The sequence below is a fragment of the Arachis hypogaea genome, chromosome 3 (assembly GCF_003086295.3).
Source record: "Arachis hypogaea cultivar Tifrunner chromosome 3, arahy.Tifrunner.gnm2.J5K5, whole genome shotgun sequence".
NCBI lineage: Eukaryota > Viridiplantae > Streptophyta > Magnoliopsida > Fabales > Fabaceae > Arachis > Arachis hypogaea.
The window spans coordinates 113045034-113066767 of record NC_092038.1 but is presented as its reverse complement, the minus strand read 5'-3'; the positions used below and the strand labels follow the sequence as shown (position 1 = coordinate 113066767).

General features: G+C 37.4%; 1 non-coding gene across 1 annotated transcript; it reads left to right on the top strand.

Annotated features, from left to right (window-relative positions):
- Window positions 1–656: 656 nt before the first annotated feature.
- Window positions 657–764, top strand: LOC112793484 (small nucleolar RNA R71). The gene has a single exon (XR_003198172.1). It is a non-coding gene; the product is annotated as a small nucleolar RNA R71 (small nucleolar RNA).
- The last annotated feature ends 20970 nt before the right edge of the window (window positions 765–21734 follow it).

Sequence of the window (21734 nt, the reverse complement as noted above, 5' to 3'; positions counted from 1 at the left end):
TCCAGATTTCTGATGGAGGACCTAGTTTCAGTCATGAAACTTTGAGTGGTTTTGATCAGATCAGAGACCATAGTTGCTAAGTCAGAGGTATTCTGCTTAGAACTCTCTGTCTGTTGCTGAGAAGATGATGGAAAAGGCTTGCTATTGTTAAACCTGTTCCTTCCATCATTATTATTGTTGAAACCTTGTTGAGGTCTCTGTTGATCCTTCCATGAAAGATTTGGATGATTCCTCCATGAAGGATTGTAGGTGTTTCCATAGGGTTCTCCCATGTAATTCACCTCTTCTATTGAAGGGTTCTCAGGATCATAAGCTTCTTCCTCAGATGAAGCTTCCTTAGTACTGCTTGGTGCATTTTGCATCCCAGACAGACTTTGAGAAATCATATTGACTTGTTGAGTCAATATTTTGTTCTGAGCCAATATGGCATTCAGAGTATCAATCTCAAGAACTCCTTTCTTCTGACTAGTCCCATTGTTCACAGGATTCCTTTCAGAAGTGTACATGAATTGGTTATTTGCAACCATTTCAATCAGTTCTTGAGCTTCAGTAGGCGTCTTCTTCAGATGAAGAGATCCTCCAGAAGAGCTATCCAAAGACATCTTGGACAGTTCAGAGAGACCATCATAGAAAATACCTATGATGCTCCATTCAGAAAGCATATCAGTGGGACACTTTCTGATCAATTGTTTGTATCTTTCCCAAGCTTCATAGAGGGATTCTCCTTCCTTCTGTCTGAAGGTTTGGACTTCCACTCTAAGCTTACTCAATTTTTGAGGTGGAAAGAACTTTGCCAAGAAGGCATTGACTAGCTTTTCCCAAGAGTCCAGGCTTTCTTTAGGTTGAGAGTCCAACCATGTTCTAGCCCTGTCTCTTACAGCAAAAGGGAATAGCATCAGTCTGTAGACCTCAGGGTCAACCCCATTAGTCTTGACTGTGTCACAGATTTGCAAGAACTCAGCTAAAAACTGATGAGGATCTTCCAGTGGAAGTCCATGGAACTTGCAATTCTGTTGCATTAGAGAAACTAATTGAGGCTTAAGCTCAAAGTTGTTTGCTCCAATGGCAGGGATAGAGATGCTTCTCCCATAGAAATCGGGAGTAGGTGCAGTAAAGTCACCAAGCACCTTCCTTGCATTGTTGGCATTGTTGTTGTTTTCGGCTGCCATGAGTTCTTCTTCCTTGAAGAGTTCGTTCGGTTGCTCTAAAGAGAGTTGTTCTTTGGCTTCTCTTAGCTTTCTCTTCAAGGTCCCTTCAGGTTCAGGATCAGCCTCAACAAGAATGCCTTTGTCTTTGCTCCTGCTCATAAGAAAGAGAAGGAAACAAGAAAAGATGGAATCCTCTATGTCACAGTATAGAGATTCCTTGAAGTGTCAGAGGAAAAGAAGAGTAGAAGACAGAAGTGGAAAATTCGAACTTAACAAAGAAGATAGAGTTCGAATTTTGCCTTAAGGGATAGTGTTAGTCCATAAATTGAAGGATGTGAGAAGGAGGGAAGTAATTTTCGAAAATTAAGTGGAAAATTTAAAAAAATATTTTTGAAAAACATTACTTAATTTTCGAAAATGAAAAGGGAAAAGAAATCAAATGATTTTTGAAAAAGATTTTGAAATTAGAAATCAGAAACATTTGATTGAAAACTATTTTGAAAAAGATGTGGTTAAGTAGATATGATTGGTTTTAAAAAGATGTGATTGAGAAGATATGATTTGAAAACAATTTTAAAAGATATGATTTGAAAACAATTTGAAAAGATATGATTTTAAAAATTAATGACTTGCCTAACAAGAAAAGATATGAATCAAACATAAAACCTTCCTCAACAGAAAAGGCAAAAAATGTTCAATCAAATCATTAATTGTTAATAAGTATTTTTGAAAAAGGAAAGAAGTTAATTTTGAAAAAGATTTGATTGAAAATTGGTTTGAAAAAGATTTGATTTTGAAAAGATTTTGAAAACTTAGAAAAAATCTTATTTGAAAACAAAATCTTCCTCCCCTAGCCATCCTGGCGTTAAACGCCCAGAATGGTATCCATTCTGGCGTTTAACGCCCAAAATGCTACCCTTTTGGGCGTTAAACGCCCAACCAGGTACCCTGGCTGGCGTTTAAACGCCAGTCTGTCCTTCTTCACTGGGCGTTTTGAACGCCCAGCTTTTTCTGTGCAATTCCTCTGCTGTATGTTCTGAATCTTCAATTCTCTGTATTATTGACTTGAAAAGACACAAATTAAAAATATTTTTGGATTTTTAATAATAAGGACAAACCAAAATGCAACAAGAATCAAATGACAATGCATGGAAGACACCAAACTTAGCAGTTTGTATACTACTGACACTAACAAAACGAAAATGCATATGAGACACACAAAACACTCAATTCAATAGAATTCAAAGATCAGAACAAGGAAGTCATCAAGAACAACTTGAAGATCGATGAGGACACATGCATGAATGCAATAAGAACAGAAACATGCAATTGACACTAAACTTAAGATGAGACTCTAGACTCAAAAAAGAAATATTTTTGGATTTTATGATTTTATAATTTTTTTGGATTTTTCGAAAATTATGTAGAAAAAGAAAATAAAGGTATCAAAATTCTTAATGAGAATTCCAGGAATCATGCAATGTTAGTCTAAAGCTTTAGTCTAAAGAAATTAGACATGGCCGGCCAAGCTTCAGCAGGACATTGCATTCAAGAGCTAAATTGATGAAGATCAATCAGCTTTGGTGATGATAAGAACATCACCTTGAAACACTAGAATTCATTCTTAAGAGCTCTGAAAAAAAAAATACCTAATCTAAGCAACAAGATGAACCGTCAGTTGTCCAGCCTAAACAATCCCCGGCAACGGCGCCAAAAACTTGGTGCGCGAAATTGTGATCACTACTTTTTCACAACTCTCATAATCCCCGGTAATGGCTCCAAAAACGTGGTAGCTCAATACCATGGCATTACACAACTTCGCACAACTAACCAGCAAGTGCACTGGGTCGTCCAAGTAATAAACCTTACGCGAGTAAGGGTCGATCCCACGGAGATTGTTAGTATTGAAGCAAGCTATGGTCATCTTGTAAATCTTAGTCAGGCAAACTCAAATGTATATGGTGATGAACGAAAATAACAATAAGATAAAGATAGAGGTACTTATGTAATTCATTGGTAGGAACTTCAGATAAGCGCATGAAGATGCCTTCCCTTCCGTCTCTCTGCTTTCCTACAGTCTTCATCCAATCCTTCTTACTCCTTTCCATGGCAAGCTCGTGTAGGGTCTCACTGTTGTCAGCAGCTACCTCCCATCCTCGCAGTGAAAGCTAATGCACACACTCTGTCACAGTGCTGCCAATCACCGGTGTGGTTCCCTCCCCTACTGGAATAGAATCCAGTGATTCTTTTGCGTCTGTCACTAACGCCCAGTAAGTTACAGGTTTGAAGCACGTCACAGTCATTCAGTCATTGAATCCTACTCAGAATACCACAGACAAGGTTAGACCTTCCGGTTTCTCTTGAATGCCGCCATCAGTTCTTGCCTATACCACGAAGACTCTGATCTCACGGAATGGTTGGCTCGTTTGTCAGGCGAGCACTCGGTTGTCAGGCGATCAACCATGCATCGTGCAATCAGGAATCCAAGAGATATTCACTAAGCCTCAAATGCTTGTAGAACAAGAGTGGTTGTCAGTCACTTTGTTCATGGGTGAGAATGGTGATGGGCGTCAATCATCACCTTCATCAAGTTGAAGAACAAGTGATATCTTGGATAAAGAACAAGCGGAATTGAATGGAAGAACAATAGTAATTGCATTAATACTCGAGGTACAGCAGAGCTCCACACCTTAATCTATGGTGTGTAGAAGCTCCACCGTTGAAAATACATAAGCATAAGGTCTAGGCATGGCCGAATGGCCAGCCTCCCAATGATCTAAGATCTAAAGTGATCAAAAGATATAAAGATCCAAAGACTTCTAATACAATAGTCAAAGGTCCTACTTATAGAAAACTAGTAACCTAAGGTGTACAGAAATGAGTAAATGACATAAAAATCCACTTCCGGGCCCACTTGGTGTGTGCTTGGGCTGAGCAATGAAGCAAATTTCGTGCAGAGACTCCTCTTGGAGTTAAACGCCAGCTTTAGTGCCAGTTTGGGCGTTTAACTCCCATTTGGGTGCCAGTTCCAGCGTTTAACGCTGGAATTTCCTGAGGTGACTTTGAACGCCGGTTTGGGCCATCAAATCTTGGGCAAAGTATGGACTATCATATATTGCTGGAAAGCCCAGGATGTCTACTTTCCAACGCCGTTGAGAGCGCGCCAATTGGGCTTCTGTAGCTCCAGAAAATCCACTTCGAGTGCAGGGAGGTCAGAATCCAACAGCATCTGCAGTCCTTTTTGGTCTCAGAATCAGATTTTTGCTCAGGTCCCTCAATTTCAGCCAGAAAATACCTGAAATCACAGAAAAACACACAAACTCATAGTAAAGTCCAGAAAAGTGAATTTTAACTAAAAACTAATAAAAATATACCAAAAACTAACTATATCATATCAAAAACATACTAAAAACAATGCCAAAAAGTATACAAATTATCCGCTCATCAGTGGGCTACTGACCGGATGGAAGTGGTGGAGCAACAGCAGGAGCCACATAGTTGGGAGTAGGGGACCATTATGAACGGTTAATTCTGTGCACCCAATGCCTGTGACTTCCTAGTGAATTCAGAGTAGAAGACGATGACCAAGAAGTCACAGGGGTACCAGTAGACATCCTCTCGCTACCATGACCACGAGGCCAATTCGTGACACTTCTACCTGTCGTCATGTCTGCAAAGAACATACGAATTAAATTTAAATTTGTATCCATTAACTTTCACTAAAACTTTAAAAAATATAATTCTTTACTTAGAATTAATCAAATTAAAACCTTATAAAATTCAAATTTGCAACAACAATTTTCGTCATTCTTATTTTTCATTTTCATTCAAAATGTTATAAAAGTTTTGACAAAGTCTCTCCTAAAATCCAGATTTCTCCACCTTTCAAGGGTTTCATCCAAATTAAATTTCTCTCAACCCTACTCAACTTTTTAAATATCAAACAATTTACTCAACATAAATTTTCTTGATTTGTTATCTTTAATTTTCTTTAAGTTATTAATTTTTTCAATCATTAAGGCAACAAACAAGGGTTCAAATCCTAATCCACCCACCAAGAGGCTTCAAGCATTGTTAGTTTGTTACTAATAAATTTTAATTGTAGAACTATTAATCCTTTTTTAATCTTTAATCAACTTCGACTCAATCATTTAAACAAACTTCAAGAACATAAATCATAATACCTAAAACGTTAATCAACTCAAAAACTCAAATCATAATACTAATTAACAACTAAAATCTAAATTAATCCTAAATTTGACAAAAACAAAAAGAAAAATTAATTAGAAAATGATCATGTAACCGGAGAAGGGAGACAGGTGGCTGGAGGTGGCTATTGGTGGTTTTCGGAATGTCAATAGCTGTTGCTGGAGGCAGAGAAAGCAACGACGACAAAATGCTGGTGGTGGCCGACGCTATAGGAGCGGCTGACAGAGGTGGTTGGGAGGCGAGACAGAAAGACTGAGAAAGAGAAAGAGAGAGAGAGAGAGGGAGGCGAGAGGGGCCGTTAAAAGGGCTCCCGGAGAGGGCTGTTGAGGGAGAGATAAGAGATTACAGAGAGAGCGAGAGAGTAGGAGGCGGGATGGTGAGGAGAGAGAGAGAGAGTGATTCGAAATGAGGAGAAAGAAGATTCGTAGTTCGAATTTAGGGCACAATTATCGTCAGATTTATCGGTGAATATATCCGCAAAGCTTCACCGTTCTCCAAAACGCAATGTTTTACTAATCCAAGTTACCCTCGGATTTATCTGCCTGTAAATCCGACGGTAATGCACGTGTCGATTACTTTTTCTTCCAAATATCACCAGCGAATTTAACATAAAAAATAGCAGTCGATGGTGTTTTTTCCTGACTAATTTATTGTCAAATCCGCCGGTAAATCCCAACAGTAATGTCCAACCATAAATTCGACGATAAAGTTTTTGGTACTCAAAGTTTTTTTTTTGTAGTGTATTATATAGAATCAACTTCATAATCAAATGAGAGATATTCAATCAAGTTGATAATAAAATAATTATTTAATATTTTTAAAATATAAAAATAAAAAAATACCTTTAATATTTTAAAAAATATTAGTGATAATGTAATTTTTTATATTAATAACTAATATATATCATGAGCGGATAATTTATACGCTTTTTGGCATTATTTTTAGTATGTTTTTAGTATGTTTTAGTTAGTTTTTATTATATTTTTATTAGTTTTTAGTTAAAATTTACTTTTCTAGACTTTACTATAAGTTTGTATATTTTTTTATGATTTCAGGTATTTTCTGGCTGAAATTGAGGGACCTGAACAAAAATCTGATTCAGAGGTTGAAAAGGACTGCAGATGCTATTGGATTCTGACCTCCCTGCACTCGAAGTGAATTTTCTGGAGCTACAAAATTCCAATTGGCGCGCTCTTAATTGCGTTGGAAAGTAGACATCCTGGGCTTTCCAGCAATATATAATAGTTTATACTTTTCCCGAGATTTGATGGCCCAAACCGGCGTTCCAAATCAGCTCAAGACTGCCCAGTGTTAAATGCCAGAACTGGCACAAAAATGGGAGTTAAACGCCCAAACTGGCACAAAAGCTGGCGTTTAACTCCAAGAAAAGTCTCTACACATCGAAGCTTCAATGCTCAGCCCAAACACACACCACGTGGGCCCGGAAGTGGATTTTTATGTCATTTACTCATTTTTGCAAATCCTAAGCTACTAGTTCTCTATAAATAGGACCTTTTTGCTATTGTATTAAAAATTTTTTGATCACTTTAGATCTCTAGATCATCTTTGGACGTCTAGTTCTTAGATTATTGGGAGGCTGGCCATTCGGCCATGCCTAGACCTTGTTCTTATGTATTTTCAACGGTGGAGTTTCTAAACACCATAGATTAAGGTATGGAGCTCTGCTGTACCTCGAGTATTAACGCAATTACTATTGTTCTTCTATTCAATTTAGCTTATTCTTGTTCTAAGATATTCATTCGCACCCAAGAACATGATGAATGTGATGATTATATGATGCTCATCATCATTCTCACTTATGAACGCGTGCATGACAAGCACTTCCGTTCTACAAGCAAACAAGGCTTGAATGTTTATCTCTTGGATTTCTTAATCGGAATCTTCGTGGTATAAGCTAGAATTGATAGCGGCATTCAAGAGAATCCGGAAGATCTAAACCTTGTCTGTGGTATTCTAAGTAGGATTCAAGGATTGAATGACTGTGACGAGCTTCAAACTCGCGATTGTGGGGCGTTAGTGACAGACGCAAAAGAATCACTGGATTCTATTCCGACATGATCGAGAACCGACAGCTGAATAGCCGTGCTGTGACAGAGCGCATTGAACATTTTCACTGAGAGGACGGGACTGTAGCCATTGACAACAGTGATGCCCAACATACAGCTTGCCATGGAAAGGAGTAAGAAGGATTGGATGAAGACAGTAGGAAAGCAGAGAGACGGAAGGGACAAAGCATCTCCATATGCTTATCTGAAATTCTCACCAATGAATTACATAAGTATCTCTATCTTTATTCATCTTTTAATCATTAATCCTCCATAACCGTTTGAATCCGCCTGACTGAGATTTACAAGATGACCATAGCTTGCTTCATGCCAACAATCTCCGTGGGATCGACCCTTACTCGCGTAAGGTTTATTACTTGGACGACCCAGTGCACTTGCTGGTTAGTTGTGTGAAGTTGTGATAAAGAGTTGGGATTGCAATTGAGCGTACCATGTTGATGGCGCCATTGATGATCACAATTTCGTGCACCAAGTTTTTGACGCCGTTGCCGGAGATTGTTCGAGTTTGGACAATTGACGGTTCATCTTGTTGCTTAGATTAGGTATTTTTCTTCAGAGTTCTTAAGAATGAATTCTAGTGTTTCAAGGTGATGTTCTTATCATCACCAAAGCTGATTGATTCTCATCAATTTAGCTCTTGAATGCAATGTCCTGCTGAAGCTTGGCTAGCCATGTCTAATTTCTTTAGACTGAAGCTTTAGACTAACATTGCATGATTCCTGGTATTCTCATTAAGAATTTTGATATCCTTGTTTTCTTTTCCACATAATTTTTCAAAAAATCCAAAAAAAAATTATAAAATCATAAAAACCAAAAATATTTTGTGTTTCTTGTTGAGTCTAGTGTCTCATTTTAGGGTATGGTGTCAATTGCATGTTTCTATTCTTCTTGCATTTTTTTTCGAACTCATGCATGTGTTTTCATTAATCTTCAAGTTGTTCTTGATGATTTCCTTGTTTTGATCTTTAAATTCTCTTGTCTTGAGTGTTTTGTTGTTTCTCATATGCATTCTCATTTTGTTAGTGTCAATAGTATGCAAACTTCTAAGTTTGGTGTCTTGCATGCATTGTTTATTTGATCTTAGTTTCATTTTGATTATTCCTCATTATTAAAAATCCAAAAATTTTTTAATTTGTGTCTTTTCAAGTCAATAATACAGAGAATTGAAGATTAAGAACATACAGTAGAGGAATTACACAGAAAAAGCTGGGCGTTCAAAACGCCCAGTGAGGAAGGCAAACTGGCGTTTAAACGCCAGCCAGGGTGCCTGGCTGGGCGTTTAACGCCTAAAAGGAGTGAGTTTTGGGCGTTAAACGCCAGAATGTATACCATTCTAGGCATTTAACGCCAGGATGGCACAAGAGGGAAGATTTTGTTTTTAATTCAATTTTTTTTTTTAGTTTTCAAAATTTTTCAAAATCAAATCTTTTTCAAATCATATCTTTTCAATCATATATTTTCAAAATCAATTTCTTTCCATTTTCAAAAATACTTGCTATCAATTAATGATTTGATTCAACATTTCAAGTATGTTGCCTTTTCTGTTGAGAAAGGTTTAATGTCTGAATCATATCTTTCTTGTTAGCCAAGTCATTAATTTTCAAAATCAAATCTTTTTAAATTGTTTCTCAAATCATATCTTCTTAATCATATCTTTTTAAACTATATCTTTTCAATCATATCTTTTAATCACATCTTTTTCAAAATAGTTTTCAATCATATCTTTTTGATTTCTAATTTCAAAATCTTTTTCAAAAATCACTTTATTTCTTTCCCAATCTAAGTTTTCGAAAATCAATTACTTTTTTCAAAATGTTTTTAAAATGTTTTTAATTTATTTTCGAAAAATTTCTTCCCATCTTCTCACATCCTTCTATTATGGACTAACATTCCTCCTCAATGCACAATTCGAATTCTATCTTTCTAGATAAGTTCGAATTCTTCTTCTACCCTCTCCTTCTTCTTTTCCTCTGACACCTCAAGGAATCTCTATACTGTGACATAGAGGATTCCATATTTTCTTGTTATCTTCTCTTTCATATGAGCAGGAGAAAAGACAAAAGCATTCTTGTTGAGGCTGACCCTGAACCTGAAAGGACCTTGAAGCGAAAGCTAAGAGAAGCTAAAGCACAACTCTCTGTAGAGGACCTAACAGAATTCTTCAAAGAAGAAGACATGGCAGCTGAAAACAACAACAATGCCAACAATGCAAGGAAGGTGCTGGGTGACTTTACTGCACCTACTCCCGACTTCTATGGGAGAAGCATCTCTATCCCTGCCATTGGAGCAAACAACTTTGAGCTTAAGCCTCAATTAGTTTCTCTAATGCAACAGAATTGCAAGTTCTATGGACTTTCATTGGAAGATCCTCATCAGTTTTTAGCTGAATTCTTGCAAATCTGTGACACTGTCAAGACCAATGGGGTTGACCCTGAGGTCTACAGACTTATGCTATTCCCTTTTGCTGTAAGAGACAGAGCTAGGATATGGTTGGATTCACAACCTAAAGAAAGCCTGAACTCTTGGGAAAAGCTAGTCAATGCCTTCTTGACAAAGTTCTTTCCACCTCAAAAATTGAGTAAGCTTAGAGTGGAAGTCCAAACCTTCAGACAGAAGGAAGGTAAATTCCTCTATGAAGCTTGGGAAAGATACAAACAATTGATCAGAAAGTGTCCTTCTGACATGCTTTCTGAATGGAGCATCATAGGTATCGTTTATGATGGTCTGTCTGAACTATCCAAGATGTCACTGGATAGTTTTGCTGGAGGATCTCTTCATCTGAAGAAGATGCCTGCAGAAGCTCAAGAACTCATTGAAATGGTTGCAAATAACCAATTCATATACACTTCTGAAAGGAATCCTGTGAACAATAGGACGAATCAGAAGAAAGGAGTTCTTGAGATTGATACTCTGAATGCCATATTGGCTCAGAACAAAATATTGACTCAGCAAGTCAATATGATTTCTCAAAGTCTGTCTGGAATGCAAGCTGCACCAAGCAGTACTAAGGACGCTTCATCTGAAGAAAAAGCTTATGATCCTGAGAACCCTTCAATGGAAGAGGTGAATTACATGGGAGAACCCTATGGAAACACTTATAATCCTTCATGGAGAAATCATCCAAATCTCTCATGGAAGGATCAACAGAGACCTCAACAAGGTTTCAACAACAATAATGGTGGAAGAAACAGGTTTGGCAATGGCAAGCTTTTTCCATCATCTTCTCAGCAACAGATAGAGAATTCTAAGCAGAGCCACTCTAACTTAGCAACCATGGTCTTTGATCTGATCAAAACCACTCAAAGTTTCTTGACTGAAACAAGGTCCTCCATTAGGAATTTGGAGGCACAAGTGGGACAGCTGAGCAAGAAAATTACTGAACTCCCTCCTAGTACTCTTCCAAGCAATACAGAAGAAAATCCAAAAGGAGAGTGTAAGGCCATCAACATGGCCAAATTTGGAGAGGAGGAAGAGGCAGTGATCGCCACTGAGGAAGACCTCAATGGACGTCCACTGGCCTCCAATGAGTTCCCTAATGAGGAACTATGGGAATCTGAGGCTCACACTGAGACCATAGAGATTCCATTGGATTCACTTCTGCTATTCATGAGCTCTGATGAGTATTCCTCCTCTGAAGAGGATGAAGATGTCACTGAAGAGCAAGTTGCTAAATACCTTGGAGCAATCATGAAGCTAAATGACAAGTTATTTGGTAATGAGACTTGGGAGGATGAACCCCCTTTGCTCACCAAAGAACTGGATAACTTGACTAGGCAGAGATTACCTCAAAAGAGACAGGACCCTGGGAAGTTCTCAATACCTTGTACAATAGGCACCATGACCTTCAAGAAGGCTCTGTGTGACCTAGGGTCAAGCATAAACCTCATGACTCTCTCTGTAATGGAGAAGCTAGGGATCTTTGAGGTACAAGCTGCAAGAATCTCACTAGAGATGGCAGACAATTCAAGAAAACAAGCTTATGGACTTGTAGAGGATGTTTTGGTAAAAGTTGAAGGCCATTACATCCCTGTTGATTTCATAGTCCTAGAGACTGGGAAGTGCATGGATGAATCCATCATCCTTAGCAGACCCTTCCTAGCCACAGCAAAGGCTGTGATTGATGTTGACAGAGGAGAATTGATCATTCAAGTGAATGAAGAATCCTTTGTGTTTAAGGCTCAAGGATATCCCTCTGTAACCATGGAGAGGAAGCATTAAGAGCTTCTCTCAAAACAGAGTCAAACAGAGCCCCCACAGTCAAACTCTAAGTTTGGTGTTGGGAGGCCACAACCAAATTCTAAGTTTGGTATTGAACCCCCACATTCAAACTCTAAGTTTGGTGTTGGGAGGTTCCAACATTGCTTTGAGTATCTGTGAGGCTCCATGAAAGCCCACTATCAAGCTACTGACATTAAAGAAGCGCTTGTTGGGAGGCAACCCAATGTTATATTTATCTATTTTCTTTTGTTATTTTATGTTTTCTATAGGTTGATGATCATAGGAAGTCACAAAATCAATTGAAAAAGAAAAAACAGAATGAAAAATAGAAAGAAAAATAGCACACCCAGGAGGAAAACTTGCTGGCGTTTAAACGCCAGTAAGGGCAGCAAATGGGCATTTAACGCCCAGTCTGGCACAATTCTGGGCGTTTAACACCAGAAAGGGGCACCAGACTGGCGTTAAACACCAGGAAGAGGCAAGAAGCTGGCGTTAAATGCCAGAAATGGGCACCAGCCCGGCGTTTTAACGCCAGAATTGGCTTAAAGAGCATTTTTGCTCGCCACTTGGTGCAGGGATGAATTTTCCTTGACACCTCAGGATCTGTGGACCCCACAGGATCCCCACCTACCCCACCACTCTCTCTCTTCTTCACCAATTCACCAATCACCTCAACACCTCTTCCCCAAAAACCCCTCACCTATCAAATCCCATTATTCTCCTCACCACTCACATCCATCCTTCATAAAACCTCACCTACCTCACCATTCAAATTCAAACCACTTTCCCTCCCAACCCACCCTCACATGACCGAACCCTACCCCTCACTCCACCCCTATATAAATCCATCTTCACTCCTTCATTTTCACACAACCAAAACACTACTTCTCCCCCTTGGCCGAACCAAAAAGCCACCTCCATCTCCTCTATTTCTTCTTCTTCTACTCTCTTCTTTCTTCTTTTGCTCGAGGACGAGCAAACCTTCTAAGTTTGGTGTGGTAAAAGCATTGCTTTTTTTTTCATAACCATTTATGGCATCTAAGGCCGGAGAAGCCTCTAGAAAGAGGAAAGGGAAGGCAAAAGCTTCCACCTCCGAGTCATGGGAGATGGAGAGATTCATCTCAAGGGTGCATCAAGACCACTTCTATGAAGTTGTGGCCATGAAGAAGGTGATCCCCAAGGTCCCTTTCAAACTCAAAAAGAGTGAATATCCGGAGATCCGACATGAGATCTGAAGAAGAGGTTAGGAAGTTCTTACCAACCCCATTCAACAAGTCAGAATCTTAATGGTTCAAGAGTTCTATGCCAATGCATGGATCACCAAGAACCATGATCAAAGTGTGAACCCGGACCCAAAGAATTGGCTTACAATGGTTCGGGGGAAATGCTTGGATTTTAGTCCGGAAAATGTAAGGTTGGCATTCAACTTGCCCATGATGCAAGGAGATGAACACCCTTACACTAGAAGGGTCAACTTTGATCAAAGGTTGGACCAAGTCCTCATAGACATTTGTGAAGAGGGCGCTCAATGAAAGAGAGATTCAAGAGGGAAGCCGGTTCAGTTGAGAAGGCATGACCTCAAGCCCGTGGCTAAGGATGGTTGGAGTTTATCCAACGCTTAAACATTCCCACTAGCAACCGGTCCGAAGTTACTATAGACCGGGCTATCATGATTCATAGCATCATGATTGGAGAGGAAGTAAAAGTTCATGAGGTTATATCCCAAGAACTTTATAAGGTGGCAGACAAGTCCTCTACCTTGGCAAGGTTAACTTTCCCTCATCTTATTTGTCACCTCTGTTATTCAGTTGGAATTGACATAGAGGGAGACATCCTCATTGATGAAGACAAGCCCATCACTAAGAAGAGGATGGAGCAAACAAGAGATCCCACTCACCATGAAATCCCTGAGATACCTCAAGGGATGCACTTTCCTCCACAAAACTATTGGGAGCAAATCAACACCTCCCTAGGAGAATTGAGTTCCAACATGGGACAACTAAGGGTGGAGCATCAAGAACATTCCATTCTCCTCCACGAAATTAGAGAAGATCAAAGAATCATGAGAGAGGAGCAACAAAGACAAGGAAGAGACATTGAGGAGCTCAAGCACTCCATAAGATCTTCAAGAGGAAGAACAAGCCGCCATCACTAAGGTGGACCCGTTCTTTAATCTCCTTGTTCTTTATTTTCCTATTTTTCGAATTTTTATGCTTATGTTTATCTATGTTTGTGTCTTATGATCATTAGTGTCTATGCCTTAAAGTTATGAATGTCCTATGAATCCATCACCTTTCTTAAATAAAAAAAATGTTCTTAATTGAAAAGGAGAAGGATTGCATGAATTTTGAATTTTATAGCAGATTAATCATTTTGATGTGGTGGCAATACTTTGACTTCTAAATGTATGCTTGAACAGTGCATATGTCTTTTGAATTTATTGTTCATGAATGTTGGCTCTTGAAAGAATGATGAAAAAGGAGACATGTTACTGAGGATCTGAAAAATCATAAAAATGATTCTTGAAGCAAGAAAAAGCATTGAATTCAAAAAAAAATGAAAAAAGGGGAAAAGAAAAAGAAAAAAATAAAGTTGTGATCCAAGGCAAAAAGAGTGTACCTAAGAACCCTGGACACCTCTAATTGGGGACTCTAGCAAAGCTGAGTCACAATCTGAAAAGGTTCACCCAGTTATGTGTCTGTGGCATGTATGTATCCGGTGGTAATACTGGAAGACAGAGTGCTTTGGGCCACGGCCAAGACTCATAAAGTAGCTACGTTCAAGAATCATCATACTTAACTAGGAGAATCAATAACACTATCTGGATTCTGAGTTCCTATAGAAGCCCATCATTCTGAATTTCAAAGGATAAAGTGAGATGCCAAAACTGTTCAGAGGCAAAAAGCTAAAAGCCCCGCTCATCTAATTAATACTGATCTTCAGAGATATTTTTGGAATTCATTTTATATTCTCTTCTTTTTATCTTATTTAATTTTCAGTTGCATGGGGACAAGCAACAATTTAAGTTTGGTGTTGTGATGAGCGGATAATTTATACGCTTTTTGGCATTGTTTTTAGTATGTTTTTAGTATGTTTTAGTTAGTTTTTATTATATTTTTATTATTTTTTAGTTAAAATTCACTTTTCTAGACTTTACTATGAGTTTGTGTGTTTTTCTGTGATTTTAGGTATTTTTTGGCTGAAATTGAGGGACCTGAACAAAAATCTGATTCAGAGGCTGAAAAGGACTGCAGATGCTGTTGGATTCTGACCTCCCTGCACTCGAAGTGGATTTTCTGGAGCTACAAAAGTCCAATTTGCGCGTTCTCAATTGCGTTGGAAAGTAGACATCCTGGGCTTTCCAACAATATATAATAGTCCATACTTTGCCCGAGATTTGATGGCCCAAACCGGCGTTCCAAATCAGCTCAAGACTGCCCGGCGTTAAACGCCGGAACTGGCACAAAAATGGGAGTTAAACGCCCAAACTGGCACAAAAGCTAGCGTTTAATTCCAAGAATAGTCTCTACATATAGAAGCTTCAATGCTCAGCCCAAACACACACCAAGTGGGCCCGGAAGTGGATTTTTATGTCATTTACTCATTTTTGCAAACCCTAAGCTACTAGTTCTCTATAAATAGGACTTTTTTGCTATTGTATTAAAAATATTTTGATCACTTTAGATCTCTAGATCATCTTTGGACGTCTAGTTCTTAGATTATTGGGAGGCTGGCCATTCGGCCATGCCTAGACCTTGTTCTTATATATTTTCAACGGTGGAGTTTCTACACACCATAGATTAAGGTGTGGAGCTCTGCTGTACCTCGAGTATTAACGCAATTACTATTGTTCTTCTATTCAATTCAGCTTATTCTTGTTCTAAGATATTCATTCGCACCCAAGAACATGATGAATGTGATGATTATGTGATGCTCATCATCATTCTCACTTATGAACGCGTGCCTGACAACCACTTCCGTTCTACAAGCAAACAAGGCTTAAATGTTTATCTCTTGGATTTCTTAATCGGAATCTTCGTGGTATAAGCTAGAATTGATGGCGGCATTCAAGAGGATCTAGAAGGTCTAAACCTTGTCTGTGGTATTCTGAGTAGGCAAGGATTTAATGACTGTGACGAGCTTCAAACTCGCGATTGTGGGGCGTTAGTGACAGACGCAAAAGAATCACTGGATTCTATTCCGACATGATCGAGAACCGACAGATGAATAGCCGTGCTGTGACAGAGCGCGTTGAACATTTTCACTGAGAGGACGGGACTGTAGCCATTGACAACGGTGATGCCCAACATACAGCTTGCCATGGAAAGGAGTAAGAAGGATTGGATGAAGACAGTAGGAAAGCAGAGAGACGGAAGGGACAAAGCATCTCCATACGCTTATCTGAAATTCTCACCAATGAATTACATAAGTATCTCTATCTTTATTCATCTTTTAATCATTAATCCTCCATAACCATTTGAATCCTCCTAACTGAGATTTACAAGATGACCATAGCTTGCTTCATACCAACAATCTCTGTAGGATCGACCCTTACTCGCGTAAGGTTTATTACTTGGACGACCCAGTGCACTTGCTGGTTAGTTGTGCGAAGTTGTGATAAAGAGTTGAGATTGCAATTGAGCATACCATGTTGATGGCACCAATGATGATCACAATTTCGTGCACCAATATACTTTTATTTTATAATTTAAAGTTAATATATTTTTCAATAATAATATTTATTATTTTTGCTACCTAACTGGTGCACGGAATTGCAATCACACTTTTGCAATTCCGCACAACTAACCAGCAAGTGCACTGGGTCGTCCAAGTAATACCTTACGTGAGTAAGGGTCGAATCCACGGAGATTGTCGGCTTGAAGCAAGCTATGGTTATCTTGTAACTCTTAGTCAGGATATCAATAATTATCAGGGTTGATTGTAAAAAGCAAAAGAACATGAAATAAGTACTTGTTTTGCAGTAATGGAGAACAGGTTGAGGTTTTGGAGATGCTCTATCTTCTGAATCTCTGCTTTCCTACTATCTTCTTCTTCAAGCACGCAAGACTCCTTCCATGGCAAGCTGTATGTAGGGTTTCACCGTTGTCAATGGCTACCTCCCATTCTCTCAGTGAAAATGTTCAACGCGCTCTGTCACAGCACGGCTAATCATCTGTCGGTTCTCAATCAGGTTGGAATAGAATCCAATGATTCTTTTGCGTCTGTCACTAACGCCCAGCCTTCAGGAGTTTGAAACTCGTCACAGTCATTCAATCCTTGAGTCCTACTCAGAATACCACAGACAAGGTTTAGACCTTCCGGATTCTCTTGAATGCCGCCATCAATTCTAGCTTATACCACGAAGATTCTGATTAAGGAATCCAAGAGATATCTACTCAATCTAAGGTAGAACGGAGGTGGTTGTCAGGCACACGTTCATAGGTGAGAATGATGATGAGTGTCACAGATCATCACATTCATCGGGTTTAGGAACAAGTGATATCTTAGAATAGAAGCAAGCGTGATTGAATGAAAAACAGTAGTAATTGCATTAATCCATCAAGACACAGCAGAGCTCCTCACCCCCAACCATGGGGTTTAGAGACTCATGCTGTAGAAGATACAATGAGAAACGTATATATTGTCATGAGGTACAGATACAATATCAAAAGGTCCTATTAATAGTGAACTAGTAACCTAGGGTATACAGAAATGAGTAAATGACGTAAAAATCCACTTCCGGGGTCCACTTGGTGTGTGCTTGGGCTGAGCATTGAACCTTTCATGTGTAGAGACTTTTTCTGGAGTTAAACGCCAGCTTTTATGCCAGTTTGGGCGTTTAACTCCAATTTTTGTGCCAGTTCCGGCGTTAAACGCCGGGAATTCTGAGGCTGATTTGCAATGCCGGTTTGGGCCATCAAATCTCGAGCAAAGTATGGACTATTATACATTGCTGGAAAGCCCAGGATGTCTACTTTCCAACGCCGCTGAGAGCGCGCCAATTGGGCTTCTGTAGCTCCAGAAAATTCACTTCGAGTGTAGGGAGGTCAGAATCCAACAGCATCTGCAGTCCTTTTTAGCCTCTGATTCAGATTTTTGTTCAGGTCCCTCAATTTCAGCCAGAAAATACCTGAAATCATAGAAAAACACACAAACTCATAGTAAAGTCCAGAAAAGTGAATTTTAACTAAAAACTAATAAAAATATAATAAAAACTAACTAAAATATACTAAAAACATACTAAAAACAATGCCAAAAAACGTATAAATTATCCGCTCATCACTAACATAAATGGCTGCACTACTAGTACTCATATCGTTGTATGAGTTTAACCGGTATAGTGGTATACATTGACAATACAAGTTGTTTTATATTGTTAGCCATTAGAATACAATAATTGTCAAAAGAATTTACTATAACATCAAATATGATAATATATAATTAGATAACACTAAGGTAGTGTTTATTTTGAGGTATTGAATAGAGATTGAAAAACTAAGGCTCAATATTATATTTGTCGGTTTAGAGACTGGTACTAAAATTTTTGTCGCTGTCTCCAAAATTTCAGTATTTTAGTACCTCCAAAAAGTGGGGATACAGGAGACTAAAATTTTTAGAAATAAAGACTGAAACTTTAATAATATTTTATATCTAAAATACTTTTATTTCAATTAATTAATTCTAATTTTATCATTTGTACAAATTAAATTAGAATTTCATTCTTGTTTCAATTTCTGTTTCTCACTTTGCACCAAACAAAATATTAAAATTTATTTTAATCTCTATCTCTTAATCTCTATCTCTTAGTCTTAATTTTTTTGTCTCTATTTCTCCACCAAATACTACCTAAAAAGGTATAATTATTGTTGTATATTAAATTCCTTCGTTATAGGCCTTGCTTATCCATTATATCCAAATAAAATCAATGAGAAATCTCTATGTGTAACTGATAAACCTCGATTTCGTGATTTATTTTGTGCTTAATTTGGGGGATTTTATCACCTTTTTCCACATTTATTCAATAAAATAGCATGGTTTTATAATTCTCCCTTAAATTGTGCTTCAGTGTAAAAACACACTTTTTAGGCCCTTAAATTGGTGATTTTAACTCACTTTAATTCCATTCGATGCCTTGATGTGTTTGTTGAGTAATTTCAGGTTCACAAGGCAAGTATTGGATAGAAGAAATGGGTAGAAAAGCATACAAAGGGGAGAATGCATGAAGAAACAAAGATTGGGAATGAATGCATCAAAGGACGCGCACGCGTACAAGGCGCGCACGCGCAAAAGTGATCTCGCATAGAGACGTGCATGCGTACATGACGCTTCCATGCGGATGAAGAAATAGCCAATCGACGCGCACGCGCACATGGCGCGTACGCGCCGATAATCTCACGTGACTCACTTAAGGGCAAAACACTGGGGGCAATTTTTGAGCAGTCCAGGCCCAATTCCAACATGTTTCTGAGTGTATTTCATGCAGAATTGAAGCCCAAGCAAAGGGGAGCAATTGTTTGTAGCATTAGCATCATGTAGTGTAGTTTCTAGAGAGAGAAGCTCCCTCTTCTCTCTAGAATTAGGGTAGATTAGGTTAATTTCATCTTAAATCTAGTTCCAATTTCATGTTCTCATCTTGTTTCCCCTATAACTTCATGTTTCTATTCTTGATTCCTCTTAGTTTTCATGTTAATTCTCTTTTTTGCTATCTTTTGTGATGATGAACTCTTATTGGATTTGGACCTTTTCTTTGATGTAATTTAATGTTTGATGTTCTTTTATTGTTTATTTGAGTTGAGATTTTACCTTCCTTTTAATTGGTAGTTGTTAGATTTTACCTTCCTTTCAATTGGTAGTTTAAATTTAGTTACACTAGTTGTTAGATTAAACACTAGGGTTGATGAACTCTTATTTGATTCCTCATTTTCTTAATAACTCAAAGTCAAACCATATAACCTTTGAATCTAAATCTTTTTAAATAATTATATAAACAAAATCTCTAATTTTTTATAAAATTTCGGTAGCATCTCCTCTAAAACTCGGACTTTGCCACCCTTTTCGGGTCCAAACTTGCATTCATGTCAATTCAACATACCCTTCCTCATCATAACAACCACCACAATAAATCTACCTCGGATCAACAGTTATACTCACAATATTCAAATCCAACAACCAAAATTCAACTAAGAATCATAGTTCACAAATCCTAGGCTTTTAACACAAAATACCTCATTATCACAACAACCTCCACAATAGTTATACCTCAAATCAATAATTCACCAAATCACCAGTTAATCCACAAGCACCAACCAAATATATTTGACAACAAATTACTAAACATTAACATACACCGGTATTCCAACTTATCCTTTGGTCATCTAGCCTAAGTTTTCACAGAATATTATATATTAAATGCAAGAAACCTAAGTCATACATTGGCCAATTCTCACGTAGCGACCAAAATAATTCACTCACAACAAACACAGCTCCAAAGCCCAACAAAATACTAATGCCCAGCCTCCACCAAAAATTCCAACGTCCACAATTTCAAGCTCCAATTATTTATTTACAACCTAATACACATTTATAACACATATATACCCAATTTAATACTCAAAGCTCAAATTCAATGAAATTAAAATAGAATTATTGTATCCTCACCTTACCCAAGCTTCACATAAGCAAGAGTGAACGTTTTCCTCAAGCTAATTGGATCCTAAAACATCAGAAATCAAAGAAATTCAACCTTCCCATTAAAAATTAGAAAATTGAAGGAAAAGAGGGCTGGAAGTGATTAAACAAGCTACCAGTGAAATTGTTCCGGTAGAAACGTAGAGCTCGACGTGGTGAACGTGTGGCCATAAACAGTGCGGCGATTGGAGCTCGGACGGAGAAGTTACGGCGTACGGAAGTTAACGTGAGGGTTTCACGTTCTTCCTTTTCTCTCCTCTGTTGCCCTCTGATGCTGCCAAAACGAGGAGAATAAGAACGTGGTTTTTACTTAAAAGGCTGGTCCGGTTGGACCCACGGCCCGGTATGGGTCCGGTTCAATCGGTTCGGCCCGTTCAGTCCAATCTTGGACTGATTTCTTTGAAATTAGTGTTAAAATTCTCGTTTCGATGAGCTCTATCCTAATTTGATATAATATTCACATTTCTAATCCTCCTTATTAAAAACTAATTTATTGACTAATTATTTACTTATTTAACCGGGATTTACACTATACTATCCAATTTGGCATCGAATCTGGAACTAATTTGTAATTGTAATAAGTCTAGGACATAAATTATAAGAGTATTTTAGTTTTACTTTCATTTTATTTTGGATCTGATTAAATGTCATATAAATATTTATAAAATTATATATTATAAAATTTAATTTAAAATTTAATGTGAGATTTATCATTTTAATGTTTATTTTTATTTTAATTTTAATTTAAATTATTTTTATTTATTTCAAAAGTAAAAAAAATAAAATTTTTTGAATGTGAAGATTGAAATTTTGTGCATTTAAATTACAATAAATTAAAATTTTATAAATAATTACAGAAAAACTTACATTAAATTGATTTGGAGTCATTTTTCTACTAAATTGATAAGAAAATGATAAAAAAAAATAAAATAATAAAGTATAAGAGTACAATTAAATATATCTAGTTTATTTAAATAATATTTTGATTAAGTTCTTTTACAACGTTACAATAATAATATTATAATAATAATATTATAATGTTCATTTAATGAGTTTAATAAATTATACAAGTGACAATATGTTACTCATTTTTGGTAAAAATTAATACTCAATACAAATTTTAATTTTTAATTATTTTAATTATTATGAAAGTAAAAAATAATACCTAAAATTAATTCCATTAGAATTATTTTAAAAGAAAATATAGAATAACAACACATGTACTAAACAATACGAATGGATTGAAAAAAGAATGTGAAATTAATTTTAAAATTCAGATTTTTAATTAATTAAATATGATCATATTTTAAAATTTAAAAATTTAGGATTAGCATTCCTAAATTCATATACCATTTACGGGTCATCTCATCACACCGTAACAATT